This window comes from Bufo bufo, chromosome 1 (genome assembly GCF_905171765.1).
Source record: "Bufo bufo chromosome 1, aBufBuf1.1, whole genome shotgun sequence".
NCBI classification, from domain to species: Eukaryota; Metazoa; Chordata; class Amphibia; order Anura; family Bufonidae; genus Bufo; species Bufo bufo.
In genome coordinates this window covers 260,131,811-260,147,187 of record NC_053389.1, presented here as the reverse complement: position 1 = coordinate 260,147,187, position 15,377 = coordinate 260,131,811, and the positions used below count along the sequence as shown (strand labels likewise).

Genomic DNA, 15,377 nt, shown 5'->3' with positions numbered 1-15,377 from the left:
CATATGGGGTGTTTTTGCAAACTACAGAATCAGGGCAACCCATTTTGAGTTTTGTTTGGCAGTTAAGCCCTGTTTTACTCCTGTAAAAAATTGATTATATTGGAAAATTTTCCAAAAAATTGAAATTTCTAAATTGTTTCTCCATCTGCCAATAACTCTTGTGGAGCACCTGAAGGGTTAACAAAGTTTGTAAACCCAGTTTTGAATACCTTGAGGGGTGTACTTTCTTAGATGGAGTCACTTTTTTGAAATTTCTATTCTAGGGGTGCAACAGGGGGCTTCAAATGGGACATGGTATAAACAAAACCAGTCCTGCAAAATCTGCCTTCCAAAACCCATATGGTGTTCCCCTCCTTCTATGTGCTCCCGTTTGGCCAAACAGTAGTTTACGACCACATATGGGGTGTTTCTGCAAACTACAGAATCAGGGCAACCCATTTTGAGTTTTGTTTGGCAGTTAACCCTTGTTTTACTTCTGGAAAAAATTGATTATATTGGAAAATTTTCCAAAAAATAGAAATTTCTAAATTGTTTCTCAATCTGCCATTAACTCTTGTGGAAGACCTAAAGGTTTAATACAGTTTGAAAAAACAGTTTTGAATACCTTGAGGGGTGTAGTTTCTAGAATGGGGTCATTTTTGGGAGGTTTCTATTATCTAAGCCTCACAATATGACTTCAAACCTGAACTGGTCCATAAAAAGTGGGATTTTGAAGATTTCTGAAAAATTTCAAAATTTGCTTCTAAACTTCTAAGCCTTGTAACATCCCCAAAAAATAAAATATCATTCCCAAAATGCTACAAACATGAAGTAGACATATGGGGAATGTAAAGTCATCACAATTTTTGGGGGTATTACTATGTATTACAGAGGTAGAGAAACTGAAACTTTGAAATTTGCTAATTTTTCAAAATTTTTGGTAAAATTTTTATTTTTTTATGCAAAAAAATTAACTTTTTTGACCCAATTTTAGCAGTGTCATGAAGTAAAATATGTGACGAAAAAACAATCTCAGAACGGCCTGGGTAAGTCAAAGCGTTTTAAAGTTATGAGCAGTTAAAGTGACACTGGTCAAATTTGCAAAAAATGGCCAAGTCCTTAAGGTGAAATAGGGCTGAGTCCTTAAGGGGTTAAAGCCTACTAGGCCAACAATGGGTCCACACTGCAGAATCATTGTTTTCTGGGTCACTTAACTGTCACTGAACTACCTCAGCACGACCATAGGCTTTGAAAAAAAAACACCGCCTGCAATCTCCCAAACGTGCGCACGAGCACAGTCATCACTACACCAAGATTGACGCATAGAGGTATAAAATTTATGTCATGAGTGTGTCAACTATATTGACAACTCTTTGCGGTTGTCTAAAATCTATTCCATACACGTCCCCTGATAGGGGACGTAACAGGGATTAAACTGATAGGAATAGTACTACTTAACACACCTTATAATAATAATAATAATAATAATACTTGTGGACGTAACAGGGATTAAACTGATACGAATAGTACTACTTAACACACCGCTCCTATCTGGTGGCACAGTAGATTGCACGCGCAGTGCCCCAAATTGGACGTAGGAGGACCGACCAAGCATCTTTTTCCATCTCCCGGTTCCTAAAATCGATTCCATATACACGTCCCCTGATAGGGGACGTAACAGGGATTAAACTGATAAGAATGGTACTACTTAACACACCGCTCCTATCTGGTGGCACAGTAGATTGCACTTGCAGTGCCCCAAATTGGAAGTAGGAGGACCGACCAAGCATCTTTTTCCATCTCCCGGTTCCTAAAATCGATTCCATATACACGTCCCCTGATAGGGGGACGTAACAGGGATTAAACTGATAATAATAGTACTACTTAACACACCGCTCCTATCTGGTGGCACAGTAGATTGCACGCGCAGTGCCCCAAATTGGACGTAGGAGGACCGACCAAGCATCTTTTTCCATCTCCCGGTTCCTAAAATCGATTCCATATACACGTCCTCTGATAGGGGACGTAACAGGGATTAAACTGATAGGAATAGTACTACTTAACACAGCTTATAATAACGCAGAGAGAGGCAACGCAGAGAGAGGAGTCTGAAGAGGAGGAGTCAGAGGAGGAAGGTGGCTTTGAGGAGGTGGAAGACCAACCACAGCAGGCGTCCTAGGGGGCTTGTTGTCACCTTTCGGGGACCCTTGGTGTTGTACGTGGCTGGGTGGAGGAAGAGACCTTCAATGACGTCAGTGAGGACAAGGAACGGGACATGGCTAGCTTGGTATCCAACCTTGTGCAAATGAGAGTTTGCGGTTGTGCAAATGGACTGTTTGCGGTTGTTTGCGGTGCGTTAAACGGGGAGTTGGGTCTGTAACTGTGAAGCGGGCGTAACCTTTACACTACCTGATCGATACAACATCATACCTGATGTTTTAAAGCACGTTATTCCAAACAATTTAGGAATGTTAGTTGATTTATGCCCTTTATGGATTAAAACCAGACTCTGCGTCAACTATGTAATTTTCCATGGGAGTTTTGCCATGGATCCCCCTCTGGCATGCCACAGTCCAGGTGTTAGTCCCCTTGAAACAACTTTTCCATCACTATTGTGGCCAGAAAGAGTCCCTGTGGCTTTTAAAATTCGCCTGCCTATTGAAGTCTATGGCGGTTCGCCCTGTTCGCCCGTTTGCGAACATTTGCGGAAAATCGCGTTCGCCGTTTGCGAACGGAAAATTTGATGTTATCTCTATTGATAGATAGATAGATAGATAAATAGATAGATAATAAATAGATAGTTAGATAGATAGATAGATATGAGATAGATAGATAGATATGAGATAGATAGATATGAGATAGATAGATATGAGATAGATAGATATGAGATAGATAGATAGATATGAGATAGATAGATAGATAGATAGATAGATAGATAGATAGATAGATAGATAGATAGATAGATAGAGAGATAGATAGATAGATAGATAGATAGATAGATAGATAGATAGATAGATAGATAGATAGATAGATACCGGTATGTATTTAGACAAATTTGCAGTAGTTTATGAAGCCATTAGGCATGTGCCTCATCATTTGGCAGGAATTAGTGTAACCTACATTAGTCTCGGGCCATGCTCTCACTGTGCAGGTTATAAAGTACATGCTCGGTATAGTACTTTCTCTTGTTAGAAAATATAAATATGCATATTTTTATCTGTCTCATAACAATCAAAATGAAATATATTTATATTCATCTACAAAGTACAAACCGCTCTAGTAAAGAGGCACTGAGTGAACTTTACTAGATATAAAACATTTACAGGCCATTAATATGAACTGTGTGTACCTAACAGAATTTTTTTTCAAAAATACTGTAAAAATCTTGTAGCTATTGGCATTGTTGAATTGGGGACACTCTGCTCTAAGTACTATATACTGTATACTGTAGATTTAAAGTGAAGCTACACCGTCAGAATAAGGGCTCATGCACATGAACGTATATTCTTTCCGTATCCGTTCCGTTCATTTTGCGGACTGTATGTGGAACTAATCATTTCTGTGTGCATTCTGTTTTCGTATGTCCGCATGTCTGTTCCGCAAAAAAATAGAACATGTCTTATTATTGTCCGCATCACGGATTATCTGGCAGTGTAAAATGCTTGTTCATCGGTAATAGATTATTCATGTGGTCACAAAAACTATTGTTTGCCGGCAACAGATCGTGCTGTGTAGACAGCCTCTGCTGCCGGCAAACGAGTCTGTATGGAGATGAGCTATGGCATTCGTGATCGCTCCTCTCCATACTGTGAAGTATGCATGTAAATGTAGGTCACTCCTCCACTGACGAGCAGGCGCTTGTTGGGAAGGAATGCTTCCTTCTCAACAATTGGCTGCTGTGTCGTCCTGTGTAAAGGATCTTTAGACAGTCTTAAACTAGGCCAGATTTATCACAGTGGCTGATGTTTGCTGATAAACCGGAAACATCTTTAGACTGTCTACTGTAAGTATACGCCACCTATAAGTTGGCATAATTTTGGTGCATTTAAGCCACTCCCCTTTCACGCGAAGCCACACTCCATTGTCGAACATGGCATAAAAACATTTATAAAGTGTGGAAAACTGGTGCAAATCATGTACGCCAGTTTTATTTTACCATTTTCAATATTATCAGATTTAGGGATCATGCACAGGAATGTATTTTCTTTCCTTGTCTGTTAGTTTTTGTTTGTTTTTTGTGGACTGTATGCAGAACCATTTTTTTCAATGGGTCCGTAAAAAAAAAAAGAAAGTTACTCCGTGTACATTCCATTTCTATATGTCCGTATGTCCGTTCCGCAAAAAAATAGAACATATCCTATTATTGTCCGCATACAGAGAAGGATAGGACTGTTCTATTAGGGGCCAGCTGGTCTGTTCCGCAAAATACAAAATGCACACGGATGTCATCTGTATTTTTTGCAGATCCGTTTTTTACATTCGTGTGCATGAGCCCTTACCTGAGTTAGTGATTAGAGGCTAGCTGTTATGATGGTTCCCTTACATATCACAAAGAAAGAATCTGCTCCCGTATCATTATCTTTCATATACTGAGTAGCAGAAGAGCATGGTACACCTTACTGAGATGTACCGTATGTTTCGCCCTATAAGACGCACCGGCCCATAAGACACACCTAGGTTTTAGAGGACAATAAGAAAAATAATTTTTTTATTAGACCTCAGATCAGCAATCAGACCCCCAATGTTAATCAGACCTCAGCCCACAGCCCCAATCAGATCCCCAATCTTAATAAGATCTCAGATCAGACCCCAATGTGAATGACCCCCAATCAGACCTCAGATCAGAGCCCAATATAAAGAAGACCCCCAATCATACCTCAGATGAGACCCCCATACCTCATATCAGCGCCCCCAGCCATATATGATCATCCCCCAGTCATATAATCAGCCCCCGGTATTAATCAGCCCCCAGCCATATGTACTGAGCATCCAGCCATATATACTCAGCCCCCAGCCATATGTGAGCAGCCCCAGCCATAATTCAGCCTCAGATCACAAAATAAAAAACTCACTTACCCCTCCTGCTCCTGGACGCCGCCGCTCCTCGCATTGCGATCCTCTTCCTCTTGCTGTCGGCTGTGCTCTGAATTGGCGCGCACAGCGTGAGGTCACATAGCGCCCTCATGCTGTGCGCAGCCTTCACAGCCGACAGCCGAGGACCAGGAAGCGGCGGTGAGTACAGAGCCTTTACCGCTTCCCGGTCCTCCAGTACTAATGAGCGCTTCCATAATGTAAACGCTCATTAGTATTCGCCCCATAAGACACAGGGGCATTTTCCCCCACTTTGGGAGAAAAAAAATGCATCTTATGGGGTAAAAAATACGGCTTAACAGTAGTTGTGAAGAAGTAAAACACTAATAGCTGCTGCAGCCTCTGTCTGTGTCTCTCTGCATCTGTGTCTCTCTCACTGTAGCTCACTCCTACTCCCTCTCCATAGATGGATTCAGAGTGAATGTCAATTTAGGAAAGAAGACTGGAGAAGAGCTGATAAGAGGAGAAAGGGGCATTTTTCTCTGATAAGATATATTAGAAAGTTTCTTATTTTTGACTGCACTATTGATTTATGCAAAGTTGTGTGAAACATAAATTATTATATTCTCTCTGCCTATAGCCACCTCTAGAGGGCGTTTAGAAGTTCTCTGCATACATCTCCTATTAAATTTAATAGTAAGTTCAATTCAAGTAAACTCCCGCTGGTGATAGCTACAGGAATTCAGAATTTCATTATTCAAAATGTACGGTAAGGCTTTTCCTTGTTCCCGCTACACTCTACATCCTGGTCATGGCTCGACACACAGAAATGGCTAGAAATACCACTCAAGAACTGCTGAGGGGAGGGGGTCACTGCTGTGGCCGGTGACTGGCATTTCCAGCCACCTGTGTCTCATGCCGGGACCGAGAAATAGAAAGCAGTAGGGACCAGACTCACATCAGAAGAGCAGAAACAGACTGATGAGGTAAGTAATGGTTATTTTTCATTGTGGCCCTTTAAAAAAAATCCCCTCCCCCTTTCCCCAGACAACCCCTTTAAGACCAGTGTTTAAGGACTGCTGCAATAAGAACCTTTTGCATTTGAGGTCCAGCTCTGACACATCATGTGGACAATAAATTGGAGCAATAAATAGATTTTAATGTGGTCACTGACAAATAATGAAATTTAAAGGTGCCTGTGTTGTAGTGACAGATTGTTTTCAGAAAAATTAAAATAAGTGACTGCTGCTGTGTGTAGAAACCCGAAGCAATATGAAGCAATTCTAATCATGATCTTCTGACACTTTTCTGGTAGAGATTGTAATCCCAATGCTTACATCTTCAGCTCACTCAACCTCAGGGAAAACTGATCAGCTCTCCAAAATATCAGCATTTGTCACATAGAGCATGAATGCATTGACCTCATCCCTAGTGGTCTCCAACTGCAGAGATTTACACATCCTCCCATCCATGCTCACGCGGTGAACAATATGACTTCTTTGTGCATTGGTTGTCTGGAGCTGTCATAGAAGGTGTGATTTTTTTCAGATCCAAAAGAGAATGTAATGATGGGTAACGATGCGGTCAATCACCAACATTTTTCATCAATAACACGCCGGCCCCTGCATGGGACTATATCAGGAGAGCAGGCACTGAGAATACTGAGGGTGTAGAATGGTGGTGGAGGGATCCTAAAGGACTGAGAAGAAGGTAGGTGACCACGAATGTAAATGGGGAGTTTTTTTTTATCTCGATCTTCATTTTGGTATGGGGTTCTCTGGCAATAATTTGGATTTCTGCCTCCTGCACCCTCAGCACTGACTCCTTACTCTAGCATGTAATTCCATATGGTTAGCCGATGAAGGAGCCGAAGCAATTGTTTAGCATTGCTAAAGTTCTTACTGCAAAGTGATGTCCCAGCCACCACCGTGGGACCTATACCATAACTTAGTATGTCACCCAGATGAGATTTCTGACTAATTAAAAAAAAAAATTTCAATAAGTGGAGGATATTTTTGTAACCAGTTCAAGACAGGGCCATCTACCCCTCTCCATGACAAGGCGCATTTTCAGTTTTTGTAGTATATCTATGAAAATAATAACGTTTTTTCTGCTTGGTTATATAAATAATTATATGATAGTTTTTTTTCTAGTGATACATTAGACTTACTTTTTATTACTATAGTTTTTTTTTACTTTTTAGTCATTTTTATTATGGTATTTGTTTTTATTTTTTATACCAAGTGAAATGACAAAAGGGGAAAAAATAGACTTTTTCATGTTTTTTTCTTCTCCTTTGGTAATTGTACAACATGCAACTAGAATATTTGTTTTAAATGATGTCCCCTTTCTGTAACAGTCGTTTTGATATATGGGTTGTATGGGTTATGCACTCCAGAGGTGGGGCTAGAAGATGTGGAGTGGCGTGCAGAGGCCTTTTTTTATAATTTATTTTTATTTTTACTTTTGCTTTTTTATTTATTTATTTATTTTTTATTTTACACTGTTTGTCCCCAATCAGGTCAAGACCTTACAAGACCTTTGGAGGACATTTAACATGTTTTTCTTTTCTTGATTTCTCCTGTAACTGAGGCAGCTCACTCGGATCCATGGCCCCCAGTGACCACATTACCACAAGGAAAGGAGCAGCAAGTGGCATTAGAAATAGTGCAAAGATAAGTGCCGATCACCATGTGTCTTCCTTGGGCGATTGGCAAGTGGTTCATAAAAAAAAAAAAGTCAAGCCCCACCACTACCTGATCTGTCGGAAAAATGGAACACGTATTTCATAAATATGATGTTCTTTCTGAACACCATGGGGGCATTTATGAATGCCTTTCTGTCTAACGAAAAAAATTATGGCCCTCGCCATATTTGGACCATAACTTTTTAAGCTTCTTGTCAATTGTTTGAAGTGGCAAGAAAAGGGAATGGCGCATAGTGGAAGGGGTGGGGATTTACATGGGCCTTTATATTTACACCAACTTACACCAGAAACTGGCACAAGCTAAAGCTCAAGTCTATGCCAGCCCCTGTCTGGCGTAGATTTGAGTTTCCTGAGCACAGAGTGTCAGAAATGTGACCACTTTTTAGAGGCATTTGCCTCTCAACAAATTAGGCACATCTTACTCCAGCGCAGGAGTATCAAGATTGGCATATGGAAACACCAGTCTTGTTAGATCTCCCCCCTTATTTCTGAATGTATTTACACCAGACAACTGTCATAAATAGGCCTCATGCACACGACCATTGTTTTGGTCCGCATCCGAGCCGCGGCTCGGATGCAGACCCATTCACTTCAATGGCTAATTGCGGAGCGCACACGGACGCCATCCATGTTTTGCGGATTCGCAATTTGCGGACCGCAAAACACACAACGGTCGTGTGCATGAGGCCATATACTGATAAATCTTCTGTCATACAGCTCTGATTTCCTTCAGATTGTACATTGTAAAACTTGCTGCTTACAGTCACCCCTAGGGAAAGCTTAGTGCATAGGACTATACAGTTACCATTGAAATCAGTGAAATCTGTAAAATTTCTTTGTACTGAATCCCCTCCCAGAGATGGCGGCTGTAAAATATTGTGGATTTATTTCAGGAACAGAAGAAGGAGTTAATCCTGGACCAACAACCATGGACTCCATCTTAAGTACACCACTGGGCACAGGCCGATTAAGCTATGGGCAGACATTACATATGTGCATGTGCAATAGGCCCAGTAGGTAATAGGGCCCACAGCCACTTTAAAAGCATCTTCCTACATGTAAGGGATGTACGACATATAAGGGACAGAGCAAATTAATTTCATAGCTCATTTTTACTTGTGGATTGTTAGAAATTCAAAGGGTGATGATGATCCATGATGACCTATTTGGGAGCGAGGCACCTGTATATTGTTCTGGAAGGGGGTCCTGCGCGGTCTGTAACCACTCTTGCTTCAAGCCTTAGTATCTCCCCTAGGTTTTTCTGGTGCCATCGTCAGCCGTCTATCTTACAATAGCTATTCTGGCTGCTGCAGAATTTCTCTGAGCAAGGTCCTGTGTATCTTTGAAAACGCTTTCTATTTTATTTTTGGATATTTTTTTTTTTAACAAGTCTAGCTTCTGACCGGTCTTCTCCAGGATTTTAAGGGCTTTTTCTTGTTTCATCAGCTTCTGCAGATATAGCTATTATATAGATATAACTGTGATTGGGAGTTCAATGAAGTTATTGAATGGGTACGCCTGCCAACCACTGCTGCATTTTATAGTGACACAAAGTATCTTTGTTGGATAGTAAAAATATTTTGCCTTCCAAGTTTCATGCAACCTTAGAAGGAGATCATAGCCCAGGCTATTTGTATTTCATCCTCCTCCTCCCCTTCTTCAGGCCAGCGGCGCTCTGAATGGTGAAGCAGGAAGACTTCTTCCTCCATTATATAGGAAACAAACATTCTCCAAGCCACGCAGGTGACCGCCACCTACGGTACGCCAGGCACATATATCAAGCTTCAGCGGCAGTACCCCTCACACTAGGCCCAGACGATATCGCTGGAGTTCCCTGGACGCCAGCCCGGGGGCATTGATCCAAGGAGTCCAAAGCCTCTCAAATTTAGCCAGGGATTCCCCCCCCCCCCCTTCTTCCTATAAAGGTTGAGTAGCCAGTTGATCTTGGCTATATATATTCAGTTCTACTGGGGCTGCAATCGTCCAGCCAATGTTGGGCAATCAGTTTACGAGCCATATATAACATTCTGGCCACTGCTACCCTACTGGGCTCAGTAATTGGCAGGTCCTCCATGTATCCCAATACACATACAAATGGGGTCACATCCAATGAAACAGCATGTAAGGAATTAATGAGATGTATTGCAGTGCGCCAAAAGAACTCCAGAGCCAAGCATGACCACAGCCTCCACACCCTCGCCCCCACACGGGGGACACTTGGAATCCGAGCAGTCCAACATCAAACAAGAATTGAGGGGTTTTGTAGACCCGGTGAATCAGATACAAATGTGACAACCTATGGGCTTCACTGAGTGAGAGCTGTGGAATCCTTTCTAATATCCCCTGCCATTGGTTCTCCTCTAAGGGCCCCACCTCTTTTTCCCACCGTTCCCTGCTTCTCACCGGGTAGTCCTGCAGAACCAGGTCCAGTATAGCCTGATAGAGTAGAGAAATGACTCCAGATGAGAAATTCCTCCGGTCTATAAGGGCAATAACTTTATTTTGATGTATAGTGCTCATCATACCATTTTCATGGTCAGCTCGGAAGGCATGGCGCACCTGTAGATACCTATAAAAATCAGAAGATGGCAAACCGGAATCTGTCTGAAGCTGCTCATAGATTTTGAGTACATTGTTATCAAGAAGCTGGGGAACTCTAGTGATGCCTGTGCGTCGCAATCCCTCCATATCCAGCAGTGAGCCCAGATGCTGCAGCCACAGAGTGTCTCATGTCGAGGTATACTGTGTGATGCACTTTATATCTTGCATGTCCCTCATTTTCCACCACATCTTATGCAGTAGAAGTATCGTAGGGAACACCAGACCTGATATTTTCAAGAGGGCATTACTAGCACAGAGAGCATTACTACTATTAAGGGGGCACAATGGGGATTTCTACTATGGAGGGTGCACAGAGGGCATTATTACTATTAAGGGGGCACAATAGGCATTATTACTATTAAGGGGGCACAATGGGCATTTTAGCACTTAGGTCATACTGGCCTAGTAATGTTCTGGGTGATGGGTGTCTTAACTGTAGTCCCTCACCTCATTGCAGTGTCTTCAAATGCTCAATTCAGCTGTTCAATCTGCTGTATCTCTTCTCAAGGATTTACATGAGGTTGATTTCTCTAGAGAATCTATAGCAGCAGCAGGAGCCCAAATGTGTGCTTCGTTTCCTATCTAAAGCTGAACTTTCTTGCTATCCCTTGCCACCCATACCTTGCTAGTAATTAAACAAAACACATCATAACATAACAATAAAAATACAATATAATATATAACTATATTGGGGTACTATAGTTGCACCCAAGATCCACTCCTTTCTGTGGCTAGCCTCTACCTCGCTGTTTTATCATTGCTTGGACTGGTCAATCAAAGAGTTTCAGTGCAACAAAAGCAATGGTGATGCCCTCATTGCACCAAAGGCCTAATTTGCAAATTTAGGAAACATATAATAACTTAGGAATGAAGCCTCAGAGCAACAAAAGAAAAGCAGTGTTTTAATCTGGTGAACCTTCTTCTGCCATCCCAAACTCTTTTAAATAAACTACCCAGTTTAATATATGGATGCATAGCTGGCATTGCATCTGCAGGTTCAGATGGCTCCTTCTTCTCTCATGGTGGCTTGCCCCCCTTACCTATGATGTTACACTTCTTGCTGTGGCTGCATTATGATGCTCAGTCTTTGCTGCCTGCCTGCATCCTGCAGGAAGTGAAGAAAGTATGGTGGGATCATAGCAGGGCCGATTCTATGCCTGAGGTGAAAAATGAATTGCCCCTTCCCCCTCCCTCAGTGATTTGTGGCCATAGGATACAATGGAACCCCCAAAATATCTGCAGGCCGCAGAAAAATAGGCAGTAGAATCTTAGAGGTTAGACCATGGACAGAAGACTTTCAACAGAAGCTACACCTGTACCCACCACCTAACCCATGACTCTTCACCACCATAGATAATTTCATAGGCTATGTATAAAATATGCATCTGTACAGCATGATTAATTTGCTGTATAATTAGAATATTTCATTGTGCCTCCACATTTATGTAAAAATCATATGGGACCTGTAGGGCACAGTTGAACCTATTCTGTGTGCAACCCGCTCCATAGCTATGCTTCTGGTGTAATACAGTGATCTGTGTATAGTGAGTAGTAAATGACTCCAGAACTTCCCCCTCCAGCATTGACTTCTGCTCCAAATGTTCTAAGGTTGTCCTGTTCTACAACATTCCAGCCCTCCCTTGTGACATAGACCAGAGATCGGCTCGTGCATTTTAAAACCTTTTAAGCTGTACAATGGAAATCAGGGCTGAATACAGGAATAAATCACAAGTACTTGAGGTTTTCATATGAGAACACAAATGCTGATTACATGACTAAGCTCTGGAGATCTCCTCAGCTGTAAATCAGCCTGGTACCAGGACCTGGGTGGTAGTCCATAGGTTTAAGAAGATCAGGATTTTCTTTCCTTGTACAATAAATGTTTCATCTGGAGCTTGCATGATTTGAGGTTCTCATAAAATATGGCATCTATCGGTCCTAAAAATCTACTTGTTATTAGGTAGGTGGTTTTGATTTTTTGGGTGGCATATTGTCAAGTGTTTACACAAAGGAATACAAGACCTTGTTTGAGCAGCTGAATGACATCTCACCCAATAAATAAATCACTCTTCAATCCCCCAACATGTAAGGCCCATTTACTGAACCTGATATTCATATTAGCAATCACACAAAAAAATTACTGTAAGCCCCTAAAATAAATTACATCTAAACTACATATAACATGAAATAATTATTCTAAATGAATTAATTAGTCACTTATTTAATAATGTCATGTGTCGGCTGTCGAACAATTCACATAGCATAATGTCATAATGAGCAACCATTATTTTTATGTTCGCCTAAATAATTATCACTAATCGTTTAGTCGCGTCACCTATTCACAATAAGCAATTTTTATGCACATTCTCTCATTTGTATTTGAATTTGACCAAATTGCTTCTGTCAGTGGCTCATAAGATTGGCATCAGTCTTTGAGAAACCTGAAAACAAAAGAAGGGAAAGGCCAAAACCCTTCACCCTTAATGTCTTGCCCCCACATACACACTTAGACATAACTGTAGAATTAACCAAATTTGTCCTCTTCCCCATAAAATGTAATGGAGGACCTCGGCAGGGAGACCCATGGGATTACTGTCATTCATGGTCTCTCTCCTAGAGGTTTGGTATGGTATGATATGGCAGATTTATACAGCGCTATGGAATGAATGGCGCTTTAATAAATAATAAACATAATTTGGGTGAGAGCACAGTGACAGCTGTCATTGGTCCTGATGTAGACCAATGTCGTCAAGTTGACAGGTGAAGATTTCCCCAACTGTCTGGGGCATTGGGAAAAGTGAGCGGACTCAGGGGACCTTAAATGTGTGGCCAGAACAGGTGTCTGGGTCAGACTTCCTGCAGTGTTAAAAAGCTGCCCACCCATCAGGGTCGGGCTGGCCATAGACTCTACAGGGAATTTTTTCCGGTGGGCCAATGCTCACAGGACCACACAAGGCTTCCTCACTGCGACTTTCTCCGTACATACTACTGGGAAAATTATAGAGGCCATTAATAGAGGAAGTCCAGGCAGTGTGATAAAAATAGGGCTGTCTCAGAGCTGTGTCTACATCTCACCTCCTAAGCCCCCTGCTCCATATCTATATTAGAGACAAATGAAGGAGGAGGACAGAACGTGCCACCACAGAGGGCCAGCTGTGGAGGTATGTTGTGCTGCACTATGGTATTACTGACCCTGCCAACTTGCATTGGCCCTGTCTACTTATGTTTCCTGGCCTTCTGTCAATTTGGACCAAGCTACAAAAATAGGTCATTTTTAAGTTTTTTCCAGGACCACTTTAAGTTCCCAGTCCCCCCCTTCCACCCATCCTCCATATTTATAATGTTACTTTTTTATTGTATTGTCATGGCAATTTATTAGAAGGGGGATAGTCGCTCAGTAAATATGGACATTTGTTCAATGTTCTGGTGCTTGAGGTTACAGCTAAACTGAATTTGGTTGGTTAAAGGTTTACAGAAATTTAAAGTTTAAAGGGTTCTCTTGTTTCAGAATGATTTTTACTTATCTGCTCAGCCTAGCACAAAAACTGTATATTTTGCCCCATATACCTGTTTTTTAAGTTAGCACTTTCCTTCCCCTTTCCCAGCATCACTGCATCCTGGCAGGATGTTTACATTGCAGGGCTTTCTCTGCATGCCACACTGCTTTCACTGCAGTAGTATTGTCTCCTACCCCTCTTTTTTCCATGTTACGTATCTAGGCGGAACAAGCCCTGAGAAAAATGACACAGCAAAGCATGCTGGATTTAGACACAAAAACTTGCAGGAAGCTGATGAAAATAGGAAATTCTGCATATAAACATCTTGCCAGGATGCAGTGATTATGAGAAAAGGGGGGGGGGGGAATGCTGACATGAAAAACGGGTATAAACAGGAATATGGGCCATAAATATACAGTATTTGAGGTAGTATGGATAAATAAAAAAATTATCATCATGAACCCCTTTAAGCTTATTTTATTTAATATACTAATGTAAAGGCTGTGACCAATATATATTTTACCAACAATATTTGTGTCTTGGTATGATAAATAATACCATGTAACCTTTTTTTTAAAGGGAATGTGTCACCAGAATTTTGGACTATTATCTGCAGTAATACATGAGAATAGTATTGCAGGTAAGAAGTCCAGATGGCCATTTTTAATTTCCCTCCTGCCCCCTATTCCCCCACTATCAGCGCTGAAAGCTGCGTTGAAATAAACAGTCAGGACTGCTGTGCCATGCAAACATAATGAAAAAAACTCTTGTGCGTATGCACAGCAGTCCTGTCAATGTATTTTGGGGCAGCTTTAAATGCTGACAGCAAGGAAATGGAGGGCAGTGAGAAAATAAAAAATAGCAATCTGGACTCACTCCTTACCTGCAGTACTGCTCATTTATTACTCAAGATCATGATGACAGATTAACTTTAATATATATTGTGAGGGGTAGCTTTCTTTCAGGGGATCATCCTCACAGATGCGGCTTCAGGACACCAGGTTTAAGGTCCAAACAGTGCATTTATTCGCACACCAGCAAAAGCAGAACAACAAAACAATAAAACACTCGCCCTTCCAGGCTCTAACTAATACATTAACGTCCCTGACTCACCTATTAGGTACAGTTCACACCCTGTGAACCGATGCGGCTTTCCCAGCCAATGTCCCACAGCCTCCTGGCTGTACAGAGCACAGTACACCCACTGTCTCAAGTCCAATGTCTCTTGTTGGGGATTAAGGCTCAGTAGTCCGCCTGACAATGGGCCTGCAACCCTCCCAGGCATCGCTGTGTCCCCCAACTCCAGGCTACCACCTAGCCTCATGGCCCCTTGCCCTGCTGAGATCACACTCACAGAGCCTCCAGGCCTCTGTCAACGAGTAACACGCTCCCCCCTTACTGACACCCTGGGAGGTGCTTAATGCCAGCCTGAGTACCTTCAGCTGGTCTCACCTGTGGTGGAATAGGGGTGTGGACCGTACTATCCACCCCTTCCTTGCCTCTAACCTGTGTGAGATCTGTCACTGTCTGACTATATATATATATATATATATATATACATA

At 41.8% G+C, this 15,377-nt stretch overlaps 1 long non-coding RNA gene across 1 annotated transcript; it reads left to right on the top strand.

Annotated features, from left to right (window-relative positions):
• The first annotated feature begins 800 nt into the window (after positions 1-800).
• LOC120987306 lies at positions 801-14,892 on the top strand. The gene is made up of 4 exons (XR_005775981.1): positions 801-810; positions 2,368-2,372; positions 6,165-6,172; positions 14,764-14,892. It is a non-coding gene; the product is annotated as an uncharacterized LOC120987306 (long non-coding RNA).
• Positions 14,893-15,377: the final 485 nt, after the last annotated feature.